This window comes from Micromys minutus (genome assembly GCF_963924665.1).
Source record: "Micromys minutus genome assembly, chromosome: 3".
In the NCBI taxonomy this organism is placed as follows: Eukaryota; Metazoa; Chordata; class Mammalia; order Rodentia; family Muridae; genus Micromys; species Micromys minutus.
The window spans coordinates 68,821,827-68,845,738 of NC_137972.1; the positions used below are offsets into that span (position 1 = coordinate 68,821,827).

The 23,912-nt window shown below is 37.2% G+C and overlaps 1 protein-coding gene across 6 annotated transcripts in view; it reads right to left on the minus strand.

The window, feature by feature from the left end:
• The window catches only part of MEF2A (myocyte enhancer factor 2A), a 117,828-nt gene that overhangs the window by 81,067 nt on the left and 12,849 nt on the right, over positions 1-23,912 (minus strand). For 5 of the 6 annotated variants that reach the window (XM_080914115.1, XM_080914112.1, XM_080914116.1 and 2 more), the window contains exon 2: positions 17,787-17,859. The exons of the other annotated variant lie outside the window; for it this stretch is intronic. The gene's annotated coding sequence lies outside the window, so the exon portion shown is untranslated. The remainder of the gene's footprint in view (positions 1-17,786; positions 17,860-23,912) is intronic. 6 annotated transcript variants of the gene reach the window in all.

Genomic DNA, 23,912 nt, shown 5'->3' on the forward strand with positions numbered 1-23,912 from the left:
CTTTGCAGATAAATAGATCAAACTAGAAAAGATTGTATTGAGTGAGTTAGTGTAGACAAAGACAAATATCACCTCTCTCATCAGAGGCTCCTATCTCCAAAATTTCAAATGTGAGTACATAGTGTTGAATAATTGTAGAAATCAGGAAAGTAAAAATAGACCACTGGGGGTGAGGAGGGCAAAAATAAGGGGAATAGCAGGGCATACGTAATATTTAGTAGTAAATGGGAGAAAGTGACTTTCAATTTAGGTACGAAGATTGGGGAGGAAGAAATAAATACAGAAGGAAAGAAAAAGGTAAAATAACAGTTAATGTGTCTGAAAAAATCATAAGGAATCATGCTATCTACCTAAAAACACTTGTAATACATGTAAATCAGATAATATACATACAGTTTAAATGAAATTTCCCCATCTGGACTGACAATGCTCCCCAGCCCCAAAAGCCACAGACTGACAAAAAAAACCCAACAACCAGGCATGAAAAGCCCTCTTTTGAGTCATTAATCAGGGCAATTCAAGAGACTCCCAAAAAGCTTACAGGTTATTGCTGTTGCTTTTGGTTTCCTGCAAGAGGTAAAGTTAAGTAACTGATGCTAAAGATACCATGCACTTTGAACAAACAACCCAGAGGACACAAGCTGGATCTAATCTGAGAGAACCATTCAAGCTTCCAAAGGGAAGAAAACCAACAAACAGTCTTAATTAACTATGCCTATGAAACACAACAACCAACCTGGCACGATAACCCTGATAGAACAGTAGTGGCACACATTATCTTGGCAGTAACCAACAGCTCTCTGATTGGACTTAAGACCCTCTCAACAAGATGGAAATCATGACTGGTTCTCAGAGCTACTGAAGTCATACATCTTACTGAAGTCATGAATCATAAAGAAGAATATGCAATCACTACTTTACTAAGCTACCATAATCCTTAACTACATTCTAAGGATTTATCTCTATACCCATAGATACACCTCAATCAAAGAAGTTTAAGTTTCTCAGCACAAATCCTGTACCTAAGGTTGGGGGATCACTGTGGAACAGGGGGCAGAAAGACTGTAAGAGCCAAAGGAACAGGGAGTTTTCTTTAAGATTGTGTCTCCTAGAAAGGTCAAGAAGCTATCCAGACCCATGAAGTTTCACTAACATGGCTACCTAAACAGAAGCTGAACAAGAACAACAGACATAATAACATGGGAGGGAGAAAGCTCATGAGAGCTCAATGCTAAACAAAGGTTAAGCAACTAGGGAATGTTGCACATGAGAAATAGACTTTCATAGAGTACACCATTGGGCTATTCAATACCAAATGGTCAGCCCTGAAAACATATACACAAGTAACATTATAAAAACAGAACAGGTTGTATTTAAATAAATATGAATACACAGATTCACCCTCACATACAACCACCACCACCACCACCACAACAGCAACTAACAATTACAGCAATTAAAGAAAAAGAGACCATGATTTGAATGAGAATAAAAGGGGTGGTATGTAGGAAGAAGGAACGAGGGAAATGATGAAATTATAATCTCAAAAAAACTTAAAAAATACAATTAGATCATTTCCCTCTCTTTCTCCTTCCTTCAATCACTCTCATGGCCCACGAACTCTTTCAAATTCATGCCTACTATTCCTTGATTATTATCACACAACTTGCAAAACTACAAATGGAACCTGCTGAGTTGATTTAGTGTTCTTGGATGCATATTTATAAGGGCTGACTACTTGAAACTGAAGAACCATTTAAGGGGCTCATCTCTGGGAAACATTAATATATATTCTCTCTCTCTCTCTCTCTCTCTCTCTCTCTCTCTCTCTCTCTCTCTCTCTCTCTCTCTCTCTCTCTCTCTGGGCAGCTTGCAATTTCTTGTACCTCTTTATTCAGGGGTGGGACTCCTGTGATTTCCCTTATTTATGCTGGCATATTAACTGTTCAAATCTTGTGTAAGCAACCATATTATGCTTTCAAGAATGTAGCTTTTCTGTTCAATCTAAAAAACATAATCTTACAACAAACTCCCTGGTCCTCTGGCCTTTATATGCACTTAACCACTGAGCTACCCCTCCAGTCCTTTGAAATAATTTATTTCATTTTGCAATATAAATTTAGCTATATGTTTAAAAATAATATCAAATATACTAAAAAGTTTCAAGAACAGTATAGAAAATTCATTTCCCTGGGCCTTAGGTGTAGGGTTGTATTGTAGGTGTATTAATTGGGGCTGGGTATCCATGGTCAGTCCTTTTCTACATTTTGATTGGTTGTAGCTTTCTGTAATGGTCTCCATCAGCTGTGAAAAGAAGATACTTGAGGAGAGGAGAGCCACTTTCATCTCTGGGCACAGGATGCAGTTAGGAATTATACTGGTTCATAAAAGTGGCAGTAGTATGTTCTCTGAGATGTATAAATGACCTCACTAGCCATGGGTGGTTGGGTAGGTAAACAAGATCAGGCATGATTTCCCTCTTGTTGAGCAGGCTTAAGTCCAATTAGACAACTGTTAGCTATCACCAAGATCTAAGCACCACTACTGAACCTTTAGGGATAGTTTGCTATCCTGATCACTGCTGTGGTTCATAGGCATCACAGCTAAAGAGGACTACTGAATCGGGACTTCATGCTCTAACTATTAAAATCCATGCATGCCTTAAAAGAACATACAAAGCATGTCCTCAGCAAGTGTGCTTAGATTTGAAGTGATTTTTTATTTTTATGTATGTGTGTCAGTATTTTTTTTTTGCATGTATGTGCAACTACCCATTAAAACTGGGAATGGAAATTACAGACAGCTGTCCTAACTAATGTGAGTGCTGGGAATAGAACTTCAGTCTTTACAAGAGCAGTACACACTCTTAGCCACTAAGATACCTCCTTAGCCCATTGAAGTGGTTTTTAAATTTAATTTTTCAACATAACACTTAGCTCTGTGTTTAAAAAATAATTTCAAATATATTAAAAAGTTTCAAGAATAGTATAGAAAATTCATGCACAACTATAACCTTTTACTGTACCTTTCACTCCTATTAGGAGGTCTGTGTCTCCTCTATACCTACAGACATGGACATAAAGGAATCCAAGTCACTTGGGGAGTGCACAGACCATGCCCTTTACAACTTAATACTTCCAGTATTATTTCCTAAGAGCAAGAATATTCTCTTATACAGCTGAGTACACTAACCAAATTCAAACGCATAGGTCATCGTTTCAATTGTGTTAATTATCCTAATATTCTTTAGGGCATTTTCATCCAATTTTATAACATAAAGCCACAGGGAACTGAGACTGATTATGTATCATCTATAGAAAAATAAGGGAAACTGACAGTGTAAAGGGAAGCAGGGTCAGATATGTTCAGTCAGGAACTTTAGCTTTGTTACTGTGTGACTTCAGCAATGTTGGTGTGCATCAAACCAAGTGCCAGGCACATATAAAATAGTCTGTATTTTTATTATTTCAAAATTCTAATATATGTAAGGTATTTTCTAAATAAAATATGCAATTTGAAAATTATAACCTCTTCTGAACACATTACTACATTTTGCAACTCACAAACATCATAATATTTATTAGCAGAATTCTTTATAATGTCATGAACTTCTGATTACTGAAAAACAGTCACTATGCTTTTTAAAATATTCATTTAATTCAATGTATGTATAATTGTCAAATAAAAATTGATAGATATTTATAAGACAATTTCTATTTCTATGGTTGAAACTACATAAAAAGAAGAAACAATTTAAAACAGGATCTTTAGAAGCAATCCCAAGTAAAGGAGCCCATGATTAATTTATTGGTTGTCCCCCTCCTCCTGGGGCATAAAGGTGTTCTAGGCCAATCTCACAGCCCTGGCTAGCCTTGTAACCCTGGCTCTCCTGGAACCTATTTGCAGACCAAGCTGACCTCAAACTCAAAGATCTGCCTATCTCTTCCTTCCCAGTTTTGGGATTAAATGCCTGGTTAGTATTAGTGATTTTAATTAAGTAATTAAATCACTCAGCCAGTTTTTTCACTGTTGAAAATGAAGTAGATACTGTATAATTCTCTGACTATGGGAACTTTAATGTAATAAGAAAAACATTCAAGCACATATCCCCTTTATGGTAGATTCAAGTCTTACACAAAAATGCTATGAATGGTTCTTCAGTCATTCTCAATTTTGTTTGTTTCAAATATCAAAGATAAGAGGCACATAGCATTACATAATAGGGCAGGTTCTGCCATAAAAGACCTGTATTTAATTCTAAGCTTCAGGTGACAGATCTTTACAATAGTAATAATACTCTCTCTCTCTCTCTCTCTCTCTCTCTCTCTCTCTCTCTCTCTCTCTCTCTCTCTCTCTCTCTGTGTGTGTGTGTGTGTGTGTGTGTATGTGTGTGTGTGTGTAGCCAGCCAGGTGTGTTTGTGTGTAGCCAGCCAGGAGATTAATATTGTGTATAAGTAAATACTGAAAATTACAATACTATTTAATTAATATGAAAACACTTTAAGCATTTTTGAGAGCTTATGTGGTGGGGGTGGGGAAGCCAGCTGGGATTTTTATATGAATTGTGTTGAATCTGTTGATCACTGAAAGTGATATAATTTTAACACTGACCATAATACTAGTTCATATGTAGTATGACACTGCATCTCTCTGAGGTTTTTAAACCTCTTTCAGTGGCTTACTATAATAGAGCCTTGTAGTTTTCATAACAGAAGGGTTCCACTCAATTTTAAGCAGTGCCAGGCTTTCTATATAACCAAGGCTGATCTAAGCTTCCTTCCTAAGCCTCATTGCTGAGATCCATCACTCTTAGCTAATGTCCTATTTCTTTCTTTTATATATATTCTAAAGTAACTTATCAGCATTAGAAAAAGTTATTGCAGCTAAGCTCAATTATATTGGTTCCTCTAAACACAAAGACACCTCAACTTACAAAGGACTAGATCCTGACAATCTCATCCTCAATTAAAAATAGTTTCAGTAAAAGTGTAGGCAATTTACCTGACTTTGAAGACCACAGCACAGCCTAGACTTGCTCAAAACATCCCAAAAACATATATGACAATTGGGCAAAACCTGACCTAACATAAAGCCTATTTAATAATGTAATTTACTTAATATTATATAGAAACTGAAAAAATGTAATTATATGTTTTTTACCATCTTTAAAGTATATTTTTAAAAAAATGAACACATTAGAGACCATACTGCATACTAAAAAGGGATAAACAGTCTACTTTGACATTCAGAATCAAGTAATTTTAATCCCAACGTCTATACAAGAGAACACAATTATATTCTACAAAGAGGGGGGGAAATGTCCTATATTCTCTTACAAAAAAATTACACAAAATATACTAGACACATTTATCTTATTGTAATATAAAGTAAAAGCAATGATTCTTTGCTTTTAAAGAACTATCTCCCAATCCTATTTTAAAAAGGATATTTTCACTACTGTTTACCATTAAGTCCAAGCAGAAATTCATGTTCTAAATTAAGACTATCACAAGCTATTGTTTAATGAAAAATAAGTAAAAATTCCATTCTATTGCAAATTACATTAAGTGAGAATGATTACACACTGAAAATACACAAGTCTGTTGTATGAATACAACAGTGCTATCAACCAGTATGTCATAAGGAACACACAAAACTCTACTTTGAATACAATTTCTAGATGCTTGAAAAGCAATAACTTTATGTCATTTTCACCCCCCCCCCAAAAAAAAGAAAGGAAAAAAGAAAAAGAAAAGGAAGGATGGGAAGGAAGAAAAAGGTAGGACACATCCTGCAAACACATTTAATTTTACAACTTAAGTTTTTATAGTTAAAAATTCTATAAATTGAAAAAATTAAGAGCAATAAAATTTTATATAAAACATTGAAAAGTGATTTCCATAAGTGATGGCTATAGGGTTCTCATACTAATACAAAACAAATAAAACATTATTTAAAAAAATCATGACTCGCCGGTGGCGCACAGAAAGCGTGCCCCTGACTTGCCTGATCCAGGGACCAGGAACCCAGCATTGGGACCTCTGTTCCCACCCGGCGGCTTTGGGGCCCAGAACAGGGCTCGGACCATCCGCCACCTGGACCAGTGGAGATCCAGGGACACAGACCAGGTACAAGGGAAAGGCAAGAACATATCACTGACAACAAGATGGCAAGAGGAAAGCGAAAGAGTATATCCCAAGGAAACCAAGACAACCTGGCAACACCAGTACCCAGCTCTCCCATCACAGCAAACATGCCAAACACTCCAGAAAAAGAAGACGCAGACCTGAAATCATACCTCAAGACGATGATAGGGATCCTTAAACAAGAATAGGAGGAAAAGCAAAAAGAATCAGAAGCTTTTAAAGAGGAAACAAGAAAATCACTCAAAGAACTCAAAGAACTAGAGGAAAACAGAACCAAAGAGATGAAGGAATGGAAGAAGGAATTTAAAACGGAAATTGACACAATAAAGAAAATACTAAAAGAGATAATCCTAGAGGTAGAACACCTAAAAAAGAAATCAGGAGTCACAGAAGCAAGCATTTCCAATAGACTACAAGAGATGGAAGAGAGAATCTCGAGGGCCGAAGACAACATTGTAAACATAGACAAAAGAGCCAGAGAAGATGCAAAAACCAAAAAGCTCCTAACCCAAAATGTCCAGGAGATCCAGGACACAATGAGAAGACCAAACCTAAAGATAATAGGAATAGAAGAGGGAGAAGAATATCAACTAAGAGGCACAGTAAATATCTTCAACAAAATTGTAGAAGAAAGCTTCCCTACCCTTAAGAATGAGATGACCACGAGCATAAAAGAAGCCTTCAGAACGCCAAATAGATTGGACCAGAAAAGAAATTCCTCTCGACACATACTAGTCAAAACACCAAGTGCCCAAAGCAGAGAAAGAATACTAAAAGCAGTAAGGGAAAAAGGTCAGGTAACATATAAAGGCAGACCAATCAGAATCACACCCGATTTCTCAACAGGGACTATGAAAGCTAGAAGAGCCTGGACAGACATCATGCAGACCCTAAGAGAGCACAAGTGCCAGTCCAAGCTGCTATACCCAGCAAAACTATCAATCACCATAGATGGAGAGATGAAGATATTTCAAGACAAATCTAAATTTACACAATATCTGACCACAAACCCAGCACTACAACGAATTATAGGTGGAAAACCCAATACAATGAGGGGAACTACATCCTAGTAAAAACAAGAAAACTCCTAAGCAAGAAAAGCAAAAGAAGAAAGAGACACAGACAAAACTCAACCTACAAAAGCAATAATAGCAGGAAACAGAAACCACTATTCCTTGATATCTATTAACATAAATGGTCTCAACTCCCCGATAAAGAGACATAGGCTATCAGACTGGATACATAAACAAAATCCAGCATTTTGCTGCATACAGGAAACATCTCAGACAAAGACAGACACTATCTCAGAGTAAAAGGTTGGGAAAAAAACTTCCAAGCAAACAGTCCCAAGAAGCAAGCTGGAGTGGCTATTCTAATATCAAATAAAGTAAATTTCCAACCAAAAGTTATCAAAAAAGATAAAGAAGGACACTTTTTACTCATTACAGGGGAAATCTGTCAAGAGGAACTCTCAATCCTTAACATATATGCTCCAATACAAAAGCACCCACATTCATAAAAGAAACCCTAATAAAGTTCAAAAAATACATTTCACCCCACACAATAATAAATAGTGGGAGAGTTTAACACCCCACTCTCACCAATGGACAGATCATGGAAACAGAAACTGAACAAGGACACTGTAAAACTAGCAGAGACTATGAACCAACTAGAATTAATGGATATCTACAGAACATATCATCCTAAAGTAAAAGAATACACCTTCTTCTCAGCATCCCATGGCACCTTCTCGAAAATTGACCACATAATTGGACACAAAATGAGCCTCAGTCGATATAAAAAGACTGAAATACTCCCATGCATCCTCTCAGATCACCATCGTCTAAGGCTGGTCTTTAACAACAACAAAGACAACAAAAAGCCCACATACACATGGAAACTAAACAACGCTCTGTTAAAGGATAGCAGGGTCAAAGAAGAAATTAAGAATTTTCTAGAATTCAATGAAAATGAAAACACAACATACCCAAACCTATGGGATGCAATGAAAGCAGTACTGAGAGGAAAACTCATAGCCCTGAGCGCTTCCTCAAAGAAACTGGAGAGAGCTCACATCAGCAGCTTGACAGCACAGCTAAAAGCTCTAGAACAAAAGGAAGCGGATACACCCAAGAGGAGTAGACGGCAAGAAATAATCAAAATTAGGGCAGAAATAGACCAAATAGAAACAAAAAGAACGATCGAAAGAATCAACAAAACCAAGAGCTGGTTCTTTGAGAAAATCAACAAGATTGATAAATCCCTAGCCAGACTAACTAGAGGGCAAAAAGAGAGTATACAAATTAACAAAATCAGAAAGGAAAGTGGAGACATAACAACTGAAACTGAGGAAATTCAACAAACATCAGATCCCACTACAAAAGCCTATACTCCACAAGGTTGGAAAATCTGGAGGAAATGGATGAATTCCTAGACAGATACAAGATCCTAAAGTTAAAACAGGACCAGGTAAACCATCTAAATAATCCCATAACACCTAAAGAAATGGAAGAAGTCATCAAAAGCCTCCCAATCAAAAAAAGCCCATGTCCAGACGGGTTCAGTGCAGAATTTTATCAGACATTTATTGTGGACATAACACCAATACTCTCCAAACTATTCCACAAGATACAATCAGATGGAATACTACCTAACTCATTTTTTGAGGCTACAATAAACCTCGTACCTAAACCACACAAAGACCCTACAAGGAAAGAGAACTTCAGACCAATCTCACTTATGAACACTGATGCAAAAATACTCAACAAAATCCTTGCAAACCGAATCCAAGAACACATCAAAACGATCATTCACCATGACCAAGTAGGCTTCATCCCTGGAATGCAGGGATGGTTTAATATAAGGAAATCCATCAATGTAATCAACCATATAAACCAACTCAAAGAACAAAATCACATGGTCATCTCACTAGATGTTAAGAAAGCATTTGACAAAATTCAACACCCCTTCATGTTAAAAGTCCTGGAAAGAACAGGAATCCAAGGTCCATACCTAAACATAATAAAAGCAATATACAGCAAACCAACAGCCAACATCAAACTTAACGGTGGGAAACTTGAAGCAATCCCACTAAAATCAGGGACTCGACAAGGCTGCCCACTCTCCCCCTACCTATTCAACATAGCACTGGAAGTCCTGGCTGGAGCAATTAGACAGCAAAAGGAGATCAAGGGGATACAAATAGGAAAGGAAGAAGTAAAAACATCACTCTTTGCAGATGACATGATAATGTACTTAAGAGACCCTACAAATTCCACCAGAGAACTCCTACAGCTAAAAAACAAGTTCAGCAAAGTGGCTGGATACAAAATTAACTCAAACAAATCAGTAGCCTTCCTATATTCAAAGGACAAACATGTGGAGAAAGAAATTAGGGAAAACATACCCTTCACAATCGTCACAAAAACTATGAAATATCTTGGTGTGACTCTAACTAAGCAAGTGAACGATCTGTATGACAAGACTTCTAACCTCTAAAGAAGGAAATCAAGGAAGATCTCAGTAAATGGAAAGATCCCCCATGCTCATGGATTGGAAGGATCAACATTTTAAAAATGGCCATCCTACCAAAAGCAATCTACAGATTCAATGCAATCCCCATCAAAATTCCAACCCAGTTCTTCATTGAATTGGAAAGATCAATATGCAATTTCATCTGGAATAACAAAAGACCTAGAATAGCGAAATCCATCCTCAACAACAAGAAAACATCTGCAGGAATCACTATTCCTGAACTCAAGCTATATTACAAGGCAATTGTGTTGAAAACTGCATGGTACTGGTACAGAAATAGGCACATGGATCAATGAAATAGAATATAAGATCCAGAAATGAGCCCTCACGTATATGGTCACCTGATTTTTGACAAAGGAGCTGTAAACATTCAATGGAAAAAGAACAGCCTATTCAACAAATGGTGCTGGTCCAACTGGCACTCAGCATGCAAAAGAATGAAAATAGACCCTTTCTTATCTCCTTGTACAAAGCTCAAGTGTAAGTGGATCAAAAATCTCCACATTAAACCAGATACACTGAAACTATTAGATGAGAAAGTAGGGAAAACCTTAGAGCACATAGGCACAGGAGAAAATTTTCTGAACAAAACACTAATGGTTCAAGCTCTAAGGTCAAAGATTAACAAATGGGACTTAATGAGATTGCAAAGTTTCTGTAAGGCCAAAGACATTTTCAAGAAAACAAAACGGCAGCCAACAGAATGGGAAAAGATCTTTACCAACTCCACATCAGATAGAGGACTAATATCCAAGGTATACAAAGTACTCAAAAAGCTAGACACCAGAGAATCAAGCAGCGCTATTAAAAAATGGGGTACAGAGCTAAACAAAAAGTTCTCAATTGAGGAATATCAAATGGTTGAGAAACATCTAAGGAAGTACTAGACATCCTTAGCCATCAGGGAAATGCAAATCAAAACAACCCTGAGATTCCACCTCACACCAGTCAGATTGGCCAAGATCCAAAACTCAGATGACAGCAGATGCTGGCGAGGTTGTGGAGAAAGAGGAACACTTCTCCACTGTTGGTGGGGTTGTAAACTCATACAACTACTCTGGAAATCAGTCTGGCGATTCCTCAGAAAATTGGACATAGTACTACCTGAAGATCCAGCTATTCCACTTCTGGGCATATACCCCAGAGACACTCCAATATACAACAAAGATACATGCACCACAATGTTCATAGCAGCTCTATTTATAATAGCCAGAAGCTGGAAAGAACCCAGATGTCCTTCAGTAGATGAATGAATACAAAAATTGGGGTACATTTACACAATGGAATACTACTCAGCCACCAGAAACAATGACTTAACCAAATTCTTAAGAAAATGGTTGCATCTAGAGAATATCCTGAGTGAGATAACCCAGTCACAAAAGAACAGACATAATATGCAGTCACTGATAGTAGGATGCTAACCCCAGAGGCTCGGACTGCCCCAGAAACAACTCACAGACTGTGTGAATTTCAAGAAAAAAAGAAAAGAAAAGAAAACAAACAAACAAACAAACAAAAAAAAGTCATGCTCGATCCTTACACACCAAGAAAACGTTGACTAATTCCGGGTTACATCCTGTTTTACATGTACTTTTTGCCCATTGTAACTAGTAAGACCTTAATGCAGAGTATCAAACCTTAAAAAAAAAAGAAAAAAAAAAAGCCAAGCACTGACACAATTGTATTTGTATACATTTATGCAAAAATGTTTAAATTTTTTTCTTTTATCTTTGTTTTTTAAAATAAAGTTAGAAAAAAATAAATTAATAAAAAAAAGTTTGCCATATATCTTTAAAAAAAAAATCATGACTCAAAGGCCACTGTGAAAAATGCTAGACAGATTCATGCACATGAAAGTGAGAATGTAAGAGCTGTGCAGAACCGGCCTCATCCCTATACATCCTAGGAGAGCTGGTCCTGCCCACACCTGCTGCAGCACTCAGGAGAGTATGCCCTGCACCTAACTCCCCTGGGCAGCACAATAGAGCTGACCTTAATGACAGGGACATGTGTGAGATGGCCTGAGGGTGTGAGTGTAGGAGCAGGACCCTGCAACTTGTCTGCCATGCAGCAGTGTGGGCAATAGAGATGCCCTCCCCTCCCCTGACTCCTCACCACCTACAGCAGACAGGAGAGCTGGCCCTGGGGTCATGAGAGTACAAGAGCTGTCCTTGCCCCTCACCTGCAGTAGCACTCAGGAAAACAGACCCACACCTCATCTAGGCAGTGCAGAAGAGTTGGCCCTGGATGTGAGGGTTGCAGGTGAGCCAGTTCCAATGGTGTGAGCACAGGAAAGCTGACCCTGCCTCTAGTCTGCTGGGCAGAGGCAGTGGGGATGAGGGAAAGACTCCTTCCTCCCCCCTTCCTCACCATCTGTGGCAGATGGAGAGCTGGCCCCAGGGCCTGAGAATGGGGAAATTGGCCATGCCCTCACTATCTGCAATACTTGAGAGAGCAGGCTCCACACCTTGCCTGGGCAGCAGGGTAGAGCTGGTCCTGGTTTCAGGGGGCAGTTGTAGGGTGGTGCTGGTGAGCTGGCCCAGAAGACATAAAAGCAGAAGATCCAGCAAGCTGATGAGCTTAGTACCTTTAAATGGTGCACCTCAGCATCTACCCCATCAATTAACTGCTGGAGTGCTGGTCCCAAAGATCCAAAACTAGAGGATCTTCATGACACAGGGCAAGAAAGAATACACAAGAGGAGTTCCTTTGAGATCCCAGTATTGATAGAGTAAACAAGAGCAGTCACTGCAATGAACATTTGCAAGCAAAGAAACTGTGGACAAAGGGATATAATATACTGTGGAACACACTACAGCTTCCACGAGGGTTTTCTGCTCTATTGTGGGGGAGACTGCAAAGGTAGAGGGCAAGTACGGGGGTGGGATAGATGAGTGGGATTAGGGAACATAATGTGAAGTTCACAAAGAACCAATAAAAAATTTTTTTAAAAAAACCCAAAACTTTTAAGAGCATCAACACTCCTAAGACATGAGTACCTTTCTCAATAATCAATCCTCCTTTACCTCAAACGGAGACCATTTCCTGATTATTCTGGTAGTAACACACAGTAATACAGTATTTAGTGAGTTCTCATAACTGAGTATCCTCTCAAAACATATATTACTAAGTAATCAATTAGATCTTAGTCCTTCTACTGGAGTTATCAGTCTCTTTGTGGTATTTTCTTGATTAGTAATAGGCTAAGAATCTCTTTGCCTGCTTCATAAATATTTAGATTTTCTTTATGAGGTGCTTTTCCAAGTCTCTTTTCCTTCTTTTATTGAACTGTCCATGACTGACAAGAGTGCTCTGAATCTTTGAATTTGTCTTTTTTGCCTGCTAAATGTATTACAAATTATCTCTATATTCTCCTATAGAATCTTCTACCTGTTTTATAGTTTTGCCTTCTAATTAAAAATAAATAATCATTTTCTGCACCATGAAAAATAAGAAAATAAGGTATTTCTTTTCCAAATAGATTATAAATTATTTCATTATTAGTTACTGAATAATTCTTTACCCTGCGGTTATAATTTCTGTCCTAAAGCAAATGCCTATATACACATGGGTCCTTTTCCAGGCTTTTGCTTCCTTTTTGTCTTACCCAGTATTTGTTATTTTATGGATTAATCATTGCATATGTTTAAAAACATCTGACTCACCTGATATGATAATCCTCCCTTCAGAAATGTCAAAATGTTAATATCCAACATTCAAACAAAATATAGAAAATAAAAAAGCAGCAAGAGAACATAAGAACAGTCAATCAATATCAAGACCCAGAAGTCAAGAGCACAGACAGGTGAGCAGACAAAGCTATCACAGTAACAGTAAAAGAGCAGGAGGTGGCTTTGGGGGTAAAGAGCTTGCTGTGCAAGGAAGAGGACCTGAGTTCAGATCCACAACACTAAGGTAAAAGCTAGGCATGCATGACAGCACACATCTGTAAGCTCAGAATTAGGAAGCAACAGCAAGCAGAGTCCAGGGGCTTGCTGGCTAGCCTGTCTAGTCAGCACGGCAAGCTCCAGGTTCAAAGAGACTAGTTTACACGACAGGACTACTGACGGCAGCCTTTGGCCTCTGTGCATGCATAGAAGCACCAACATTCCCACAAACCTCATCTCCTACACATTTTTTTAAAAAGATGATTACAAAGAAATTCAGTATGCTTAGAAAGGTATGTACTCAGGAGTTGGTAAAGTGCTTTTCTGTAAGCAAAGGACCTGAACTTGATCCACACCACCCAAGTAAAAGGCCAAGCACAGTGCTCAGGTTGCTAATCTCAGAGCTGGGGAGGCATAAACAAGTGGATCCCTGAGGCTTAGTGGATGACAGTCAGCCTAGCTTAACTGGTGAGCCACAGGTCCCAATAAAAAACAAAGTGAATGATGTAAGAAATAACACCCAAGACTGACCTCTACTCACACAGGCACCATGTGCACACACACCAGCATGTACATGAAAGAGAAACAAGAAAAACTTTGAAGAAAAAGCTAACTATACTAATAACTTTGAAACTATCTTGGATGGTATATACTTCTGGGTTAAAACAGTGATCTTAAACTCATATATGTGCCATACAAGTAGGTCACAGAAAGAAAGAAAACTGAAAATAACAAGTGAGTGATGGTATTAGTGGCAATGAAGACAATTCAAATATTTGAAACTACAAGAAAAGGACTAGAATAAATGGAATACTTAAGAAATAGTAGCCAAAACATTTCTACATTTAACTTTTTTTAAAAAAGGCTAAGCAAAGTCTTCTCAAAGAAAACCATCCAAAATACAACACAATCAAATTACTAAACCTCAGTCATAAGCCCCCCTCCCCAATCCTTTTGAGACAGGGTCTGTGCAGCCAAGACAGACTTGAAACTCACTATGTACTTCAAGATGACCTCAAACTCAAAACAGCCTTCCTGCCTCAGGCTCCTAAGATCTGGAATTATGGGTGTAATTAATCTCTCCTTTAAGTCTAAAAAGAGGCTGTAGCAATGGCTGGCTCAGGGGTTAAAAGCACTGAATGCTCTTGCAAAGAACCTGACCTGGGTTTGGTTCCCAGCACCCATGTGGCAGCCTACAATTATCCCTAATTCAGTACCAGAGAGTCTGGTGCCCTCTTCTGGCACCCATCAGCATCAGGCACACATGACTGTACTTACATATCCCAAGTAAAACATTCAAAATAAAAATACAAGTTTTACAAACAGCCTGTGGGGGTGGGAGCAGAAAAAAAAAAGTTCCATGTTAAAAGAATAACAGGATTTCTCTCAGGAACTACATAAATTATTTATGTAACTATTTCATAACCTATTACAGAGATGAAGAAGGACATTTTATGGCAAAAAAGCCAATTCCTCATAAAAGACACTAAATAGTCATATGTATCCAATAATAGAACTTCAAAATACATGAACCAGGAAGTGAAAGATAAACAAATCCATTTATTATATTCAATTATTAGATCAATCAGAATGTCAGGAAGTATGTGTGAAGTGCTAAAAAAGAAAACCACTAAAGTAATTTGACCTAACTATCAATTTTAGACATTTCTACGCAAACACATTCTTTTTGGCACACAACAAAACAATCACCAACACAGTCCATTTTCTATGCTTTCTCATAAATGTCAAAAAGTTCAAAAAATTTATGTCAAACAGTACATGTTCTAATTAAATCAGTGTCCTGTAAAAGAAATACATCTGGAAATTTATGTAAATATCTGGAAAGTAAATAGAAAAAACTCAGTGGAAAATTCATGTTATAAGCATGACTAACCATGTGACACTGGGATGGTTAGTCAATGAAATAAAGAATGCAAAAGAAACAGACATAAAATGTAAAGGGGGAAGCAATACTCTTGACCATAGAGAAGAGGAACTACACTGAATGTCTGAACAACATTATGTAACACCAAGTTTACAGACAGACAAATTATAAAATCTTACAGTTATCAAGTATGTGTTACTGTTATTAGCAACAAACTGTTAGAAACTAACAACAAAATGATTAGAGATTAATGAAACAAATAGGTATAAGACCTTGGCATTGAAAACTACAAAATACTGTTGAAAAATACTTTTTAGAAAGATTCAAATGGGAAGATATCATTTGGAAGACTATGGTATCACTAGAAAAGTCAATTCTCCTTAAATTGATCCACAGGATGAAAGTACTCATAATCAAAACTCCCATTAGTTATTCTGTTGCAACTGATAATCCAACTCTAACCCAGAGAGAGAAACAGAACCATAGTAGACGAAATGACTTTGAAATCAAATGGCAAAGCTGGGCAGTAACACTACTTTTTTGTTGTTGCTTGTTTATGTGTTCACTGAGACACAGTCTCACTGTGTAGCCCTGGCTACAGACCAGGCAGGCCTTGAACTCACAAAGATCCACCAGTGTCTACCTCACCTGCCACTACCCCAGTTAATATTACTTGATTTCATAACTACTATGAAGGTATAATAATCAAGATAATGCAGCATTATATTAAGAATAACAAACCAACAGAACAGGGCAAACTCCAGAACAGGTCCATAAATAGTGACCTGATTTTTATCAAAGACTCCAAAATAATTCAACAGGAGAAAAAGGGTCTTTCTTTAAAAAGTTGCCAGAAAAATATGGTACTACTATTCAAGGAAATGAACCCCAACCTTTACCTCACACTATATACAACTCAAAAGATGACTACAATCCTAAGTATGACCATTCAAAAGTATTCTAAGGTATGAGGGGAGAAACCATTTTTAAAACATCTGTCAGTCCCCATGAAAAACCTCTAATTTCTATTCATAATTAGAGAAAAGATTCCTAATCTGAGGCTCTCACGTATATGTATCTTTAAATCATTTTCCATCTAATAAATATTTTAGTAACTCCCAAGCAAGTCTTAATTCAAATACAGCCCATTAAGTCACAGAAATGTTAGATACGAATAAGACACTCTACCTAGTCCTCCTCATGGAGGAAGTAGGAGCAGACTACTGACAGTAATAAGACTTGAATCATAAAAGATACCTTAAGAGGGCTGTTAAACAGCAATAGTAGGGCTGGAGAGATGGCTCAGTGGTTAGGAGTGCTGATTGCTCTCCCAGAGGTCCTAAGTTCAAATCCCAGCAACCATATGGTGGCTAGCCCTCTTCTCATGTGTCTGAAGACAGCCACAGTGTACTTATATATAATAAATAAAAGTATTCTCTTTAAGACAAGTTCTCATTATGTAGACAATATTGATACTGGCAAGAATCTTCTGATCCTCTTGCCTCAGCCTCCCTAGAGGTAGAATTAAGGCATGTCACTATGCTCAGCAGCAAAAGTATTCTTGAAATGACAAGGGGGAAAAAGTAAACAAAGAAATAATAATAACAAAGCCCAAAATTAACATACCTTCCCTGTGATTTTACTAATGTGACTATTGGGTTCAATCTCTACTAATGATTCTAAAGTACTTCGTTTTAAATAATTAAAACTAACATAATTTACGTCTCTCCTACCTTAGATGAAAAGTTCAGATGAGGTTTTACTTAGGAAAGCTCTGAGGACTACATCTTGCTAGCTTATTGTAAGCACTTACCTAGGCTGATGTGCTCAAGGTAACTTAATCTATACTTTAATCTTTGTAAACATGGGCTCAAGAAGGCAAACAACTTCAAATCCTCACAAAATACTCAATCTTCTAAAAACCCTCTAAAATGTGTTCTCTTTTTCTCTTTGACCTTCACCTCTGAGAAATAGTTAGACTTCCTTTGACTTTTTATTTGAAAATCTTCCCTTGGATTATTTATGTCCTTTAACCTTATTTTTTTCTTTTTCCTATTTATCATCACCAGAAACTGCAATGTTCTAATGAAGATTGATATTTTCTAATGAAAATTAACATATTAATTAACATTTTACCTGGAAGTACACAAAGTGAAAAGTTTAAGGTTATCTTAGAAAGCCCAGATAAAATAAGAAATAATGTACATTCAATATTATACATTTCAGTGAAATCTTACAAATACTGTCATCCAAGGTCACAAAGAATAGCTAAATTTTTAGAAAATGTTTCACTATGGTTACATTCATAACGTGGTAAGAGAAAAAATATCTTACTAGATATCAATTACTCTTAAATTTGATCCTTGCAGAAAATTCTTCTTTGTTCCTTTTCCAAAAGATGCAATTCCTTAGGAAGAAGAAAGAATAAAGAAAGGAGCTGTGTTATTATTCTTGACTCTGAGAGAATTTATTATTTCAAAAGTCAATACCATTCTTAGAAGATAGCTCCAAAAATACTTGATGAATTGATGAATTGGCAAAAGGCATTTGTCTTGCTTAAGCCAATTAAATGCCAACCAATGAAGTGTCTAATGTCACACCCATTGTTTTTTTCAGGAAATACTGCTCAAATGCTCAGTAATAAATGCAATATGTGATTCAAAGCTGGAGTCGTAGGTCCTATTTTTCTATTCTCTATATCACATGGCACTTTATACTTAAAGTAGTATAAAATAGTTCAAAATATTGCTTTATGTTTTTAAAAAAGAAAACACACTAGTGGCAATATTCATTATCCTAAGATGTGTCTGTGCTCCAATATGAGATGCATAGTTATTCTTTCACCAGCTGTCTTCTAAAGCAAACAAAAAATAAGATCATGAATCCAGAAGTGCAAAAATGAATAGAAAACATCACTTTAACAATTCAGCTCAACTAAGTAAACTACCCAATACATCAGGTGCATAAGAACATCATGCCTGGAGACATCTAAGTAAAAAGTAAAAATGGTTAAATCGTACCCCACACCTCACCTCTACTAACCAGGATCAACATCAGTGTTAACACAATGATACAGAAAGGAACAGGTGATTCAACTAATCCTCAATAAATCTGCTTTATCTAATGAAAATAGATCTGAAAAAAATCAACTGTTAAGAGGCTAACCTAGCAGTTTCAATTGTTGTGAGTTCATAATTTTTGTTTCTAAAGAGCACGCTCTTTAAAGGAATCACACAAACTGCCAAATACTGTTTTTACATTCTCAAATTAAATATTAAACACCAGACATTAAAAGACACACAAAGAAGCCTCTTTTTCTTGGCAAAGGTAGTAAGAAGCTTGTTTTTATAAGATACTTTAGGCTTTTTACCTAATTGTATTAAAATATAAAAAATAAATAAATACCTCAAATTTGATTCAGTAATTTAGAGTGTCACTTTTATGGGCCTCCATCTAAACAGTTATCTTTAGTATTTGCTTTGTGTGTCACAGTGAACATAATGGTTTGACAGATTCCTTCATGGTAAGTAACTGATTAAGTAGAAATTTAATACAGTATGGTATGTGTGTGTGTGTGTGTGTGTGTGTGTGTGTGTGTATACATACACACACACACACACACACATATATGTATTTGCTCAATTTTATAGAAAACCATTATTTCTCATGTTTTGGTCATATTTCTAAAGTAATTTCCGAAAGGCAATTATTAAAAATCAAGTTTTTATAATTCTTTTATAATGATCTATAATGAAACACACTCTCAGAAACTAACTTCAAATTTTAACTTAGTATTGCAGACAGTTATAAAATATCTACCTGAGCCCTATCTGTGGCAGGACCTCAATTAGGTCATATAGCTGAGAATAAAATACCTGCAGGTCTGTAGTTGCTAGCCCTATCCCCGTCTACAATCCATTTATTTACATTGTCCTTAACTAAGACTACATATATTGCCTAAACTATTAAGCTCTATAACTTTACACACTTTCCACTTCGAGGAAATGACCTTCTTAAATGTTCAGCTCAATGACACCATCAGCCAGGCCAACCCCAGGAATCCTTACAATTATCACTTTACATGAGCAAAAGCACTACAGTTCTGCAAGTACAAACCTCTCTGATTATACTGTACATGCAAGCTTAAAGAGCTTGCACACAACTCATTTTTATATCTTCAGTAGTTAAGTCAATGTCTGGCACACAGTTAAGAATAGATTTACTTAGACTAAATATATTCCACATATTTCCAAGAGCTAGGGATAAATCCCTACCTTTATTTCTCACCTCAAAGAACTGTGTCCTAGTGGAAAAGAACTTAACATAAGATAGATAAGGAGCTGGGATTGGAAAAGATCACCCAGAGACTGCCTCACCTGGGGATCCACCCCATATGCAGCCATTAAACACAAGCACTATTGCTGATGCCAAGTAGTGCTTATGGCAGGAACCTGATATGGATGCCTCCTCAAAGGCTCTACCAGAGCTAGATTGATACAGAGGAGGATGCTTGCAGCTAACCATCAGACTGAACACGAGGACCCCAATTAAGGGAGCTAGAGAAAGGACTTGAAGGAGCTGAAAGGGTCTACAACCCCATGGGAAGAACAAAATTATTAACTAACCAAACCTACCACAGCTCCCAGGGACTAAAACACTAATCAATGAGTTCACATGGAGAGACCCACGGCCCCAGGAGCATATGCAGCAGAGGGAAGCATTTTCTGAAATCAATGGGAGGAGAAGCCTTTGGTTCAGAGAAGGCATGTTTTCCCAGTGTAGGAGAACGCCAAGGTGCTGAGGTAGGAGAGGGTGGTTGGGAGAGGGAGCACCTTCATGGAGGCAATGGGAGGGGGAGGGGGGATGGGAATGTGGGAAAGGGACAACATTTAAAATGTAAATACAGAGAATTTCCAATTTAAAAAAAGATAAGGATGAAATGCAGTAGGGTAATGGAAAATCCTTAATAAGAAAACAGGGAAGAAAGTACTATTAGAGGGAAAAACTGAAATTCCAGAGAAGATGCTCAGAAAAGGCCCAACAGAAAACTGCAACAATATAGGCTCCATGGGAGCTGTGGAGGATTTGATTGGTCTACAATGTTGTTCTTCCCATGAGGCTGCAACCCTCTTCAGCTCCTTCATGGCCCCCCAACCCCAGCACTCTCACTGGGGTCCCTATGCTCAGTCTGATGATTTGCTGCAAGCATGTTCAACTGCATGACTCTGGCAGAGCCCCTGAGGAGGCACCCCTATATGGTTCCTGCCAGCAAGCACCTCCCAGCATCAGCTATAGTGCTTGGGCCCTGTGGCTGCACATGAGGTGGATTCCCCCAGTGAGGCAGCCCCTGAATGATCCCCTCTTCAATCCCTGCTCTTCCACTTGATCCTGTACCTCCTCCCATGAGTGTTTAAGAACAAAGTTATAAGACAAACAATGTGTTATACTTAGAACTAAGGAAATAACAGTGAAAACCTAGTACATAAAAACATATGTACATAAAGAAATACATGTCAAATCACTAAAACAAAGTTTCTGAGAACTCCTAGCTAGACTTGTTAAGAAAAAGAAGAAAGAGAATGGAGAGATGGCTCAGACGTTAAAGGCTAGGCTCACAACCAAAAATATAAGAAAAAGAAGAAACAAACTATTAACTTTTTTGAAAAAGCATATTGCTGCAAATTTCAAACATTAAGGACAACGTGGTGCCAGTAAATTTGACAACTTAAATGAAGCATAGAAAATTCCTTGAAACATACAGATTATCACAGCAAACAACAAACTATATATTAACCCCAAGTCTAATAAAAAAATTAAAATCATAATCAAAAGGCACAGAGAAAATTCCAGATCCAAATGGGCCCAGTAAATTCAATAGTGAATTCTCTAAACATCGAAAGATTTCTGAAGTTGAAACTTTTAGCTTTTTGGAAAATTAGTTATGTCAAATGATGTTTTCCTGGGGTACATAGGTGAAAGGATGTCTTACTAAAGCAAACAGGTAAAAAGATGTTTTCCTGAAGCAGACACAGATGAATGTTTTGATATAGCAAACACATGAAAGGAACCGTGATGAAGGAGTATAAATATGACCCCACAGATAGTAGGAAATGAGTGCTGAGCACTGGTTTGGTTTGTTCCGCCTCCCTATTCTTCACTAAGGACACTTAAATGTTGTTGAGTTCAACTTGTGATGCAAGATTGAGAGAAACTCGCCCAAGAAATGTCTGTGAGGTTCCTGCAGCAGTCTGTCACTTCAGTGGCCTCTCTCAAGCTGGTTGCCAAGCCCTGCATTTCCATCAGGATTGAAGTACAGCTGCTGATTCCTGCCTGGTGCTGCCAGTCTAGAGGTCTGGACCACAGCTGCTGAGTGGTATTTGATGTTGCTATGGGTATGAACTGCTGAGAGAGAAGATGGAGCTTGTCCCCAAAGAACTGTTGCTGAACAGGTCCACTCTTCCACTACCTCTACTGGGTGGTGGGCTAGAGGAGAGGTTAACCCTTACTAAAAGTAGTCTATAAAACATTTATGCCTACAGATTTCATGTCAGCATTATACAATCTCTTTTAGGAAGAAAAAAAATTAAAGAAAATGGCTCTTTATATCTATTGAAGACCAACATAAATACTGTCCTATGAAAATGAAGCAAAGGGACACAAGAAAAAGAATCTATATGCTAATATAACTAGTGTGTACATATGCAAAGGTTCTCTAAAAATTATCAAGCCAAATATATGAAAAAGGAACAGAATACAACTGAGGTTCATCTCAAGAAAACCAGGTTGGTTCAATACATTCTAGGAAAACTATCCATTCATTTAATTTTAATAAATGTATTGAAAACTATGTATTCACAATGAAACACCCACTCATAAAGGGAGGAGTGGAAATCTTAGCAACTAGGGATTTAATAGTAACTTCTTCAGTCCAGAAAGGGCATGTACAGAACACCTACGACCACCCTCTTTAAGATTAGCAAAAAAGGAGTAATGCTCACTTGACCTTTCTAGTCACCATTTTGTCAGTGTCCTAACCACTGCAATAGTGCAAGGAAAACACACCCAGACTATAAAATATCTTCTCTATACACTTAACAACATATACAGAAAATACTCAAAGAGTATAATAAAGTGGCTAAAACTAAAAGGTGAGTCTTGTAAGAGTAGGACATAAGCCCTAAATTAACTACATTTCTATATACTAATAACGTCAAATACAAATTTAACTTTTTAAAATTTTGTATTATTTACATTTATTACTTATGTACATATAAAATTGTTTAAGATTTACTTATTCTTAATTATATGTATGTGTTTGCCTATAGGTTTGTGCAAGAAAGTGAAGTGATCAGAGACCACTGGAGGGGAGATTACCAGTGGCTGTAAGCCACCAGTACGGGTGCGGAGAACCCAAACTTGGACTGAAAACAATGTACACTCTTATCCCTTCAAGCCATCTTTCCAGTTTAAAAAATGTTTTGTTTTATTTGGGCTCAAAACCATATTTAGAGATAAATTTAACAACGCACGTGTAAGAGTAACATGGTAAATACTACGAAGCAATCCATCTACCTCAGTTTCCAGAGCACTGGGATTGCAGTGAATGCTGTACATACATCTGTGAATGAAGGGTACAGAACCAAAACCTTACACTTGATTTCTGGAGCTGCTGCACACTGGACTCCAATACAATGCTTTATAGAAAAGAGGCTAGCAAAGGAGCCAGAGGGCCATTCTGAAAGAACATCAAAATCACAAAAGCCACTCCAAATCTTTGAGTATTGTAAGAGTGTCTGGGTAGATTAAAACACAGAAGGAAGAATTCCAAAATCCTGGTGTTAGGAAGAAATAGGAGTAACTTAAGAAATCTAGGTGCCATGTAAAAGGAAACTGAGACAGCCCCCAGAGGGGCAGGTCAAAAATGTACTGGGAATATCACTGTCAGTTGTATAAAAAACAAAATAGAAAATGGGAAATGTATGGTTGTAAAAGAAAAAGAGAATCATAAAGCTGAGATTCTTTAACCATTAAAGCACACACACAAAATTCTAATTACTTAAAAGTAACAAAACAGTCCACACTGACAGTAGAGAAAATCATTATCCTATGAGCATTGTATATCCCTTAAAACAAAAAATTGTAAAGTCCAGAAGAAAAGAGAAAAGAGAAATTGATATATATTAAATGGGGAATGCCTTCTCAGCCCAAAACAACCACCTCAGAGAAGGAAAGAATAATTAAACCATTACTTAAAAGAGAATTGAAATATGTAAGCAAGCCATCCTATTTGAACTCTAAAATTTAAAACGAATAGATAAAATACAAAGAAATAAAGGTAACAGCTGAGATAAAATAGATAGAATACAAAGAAATAAAGCAAACAGGAGAGAGATACAAATCATTACAGAAATGTAGCACCAACAGCAAGATATCTCTAACTCAACAGAGATACAACAGTTC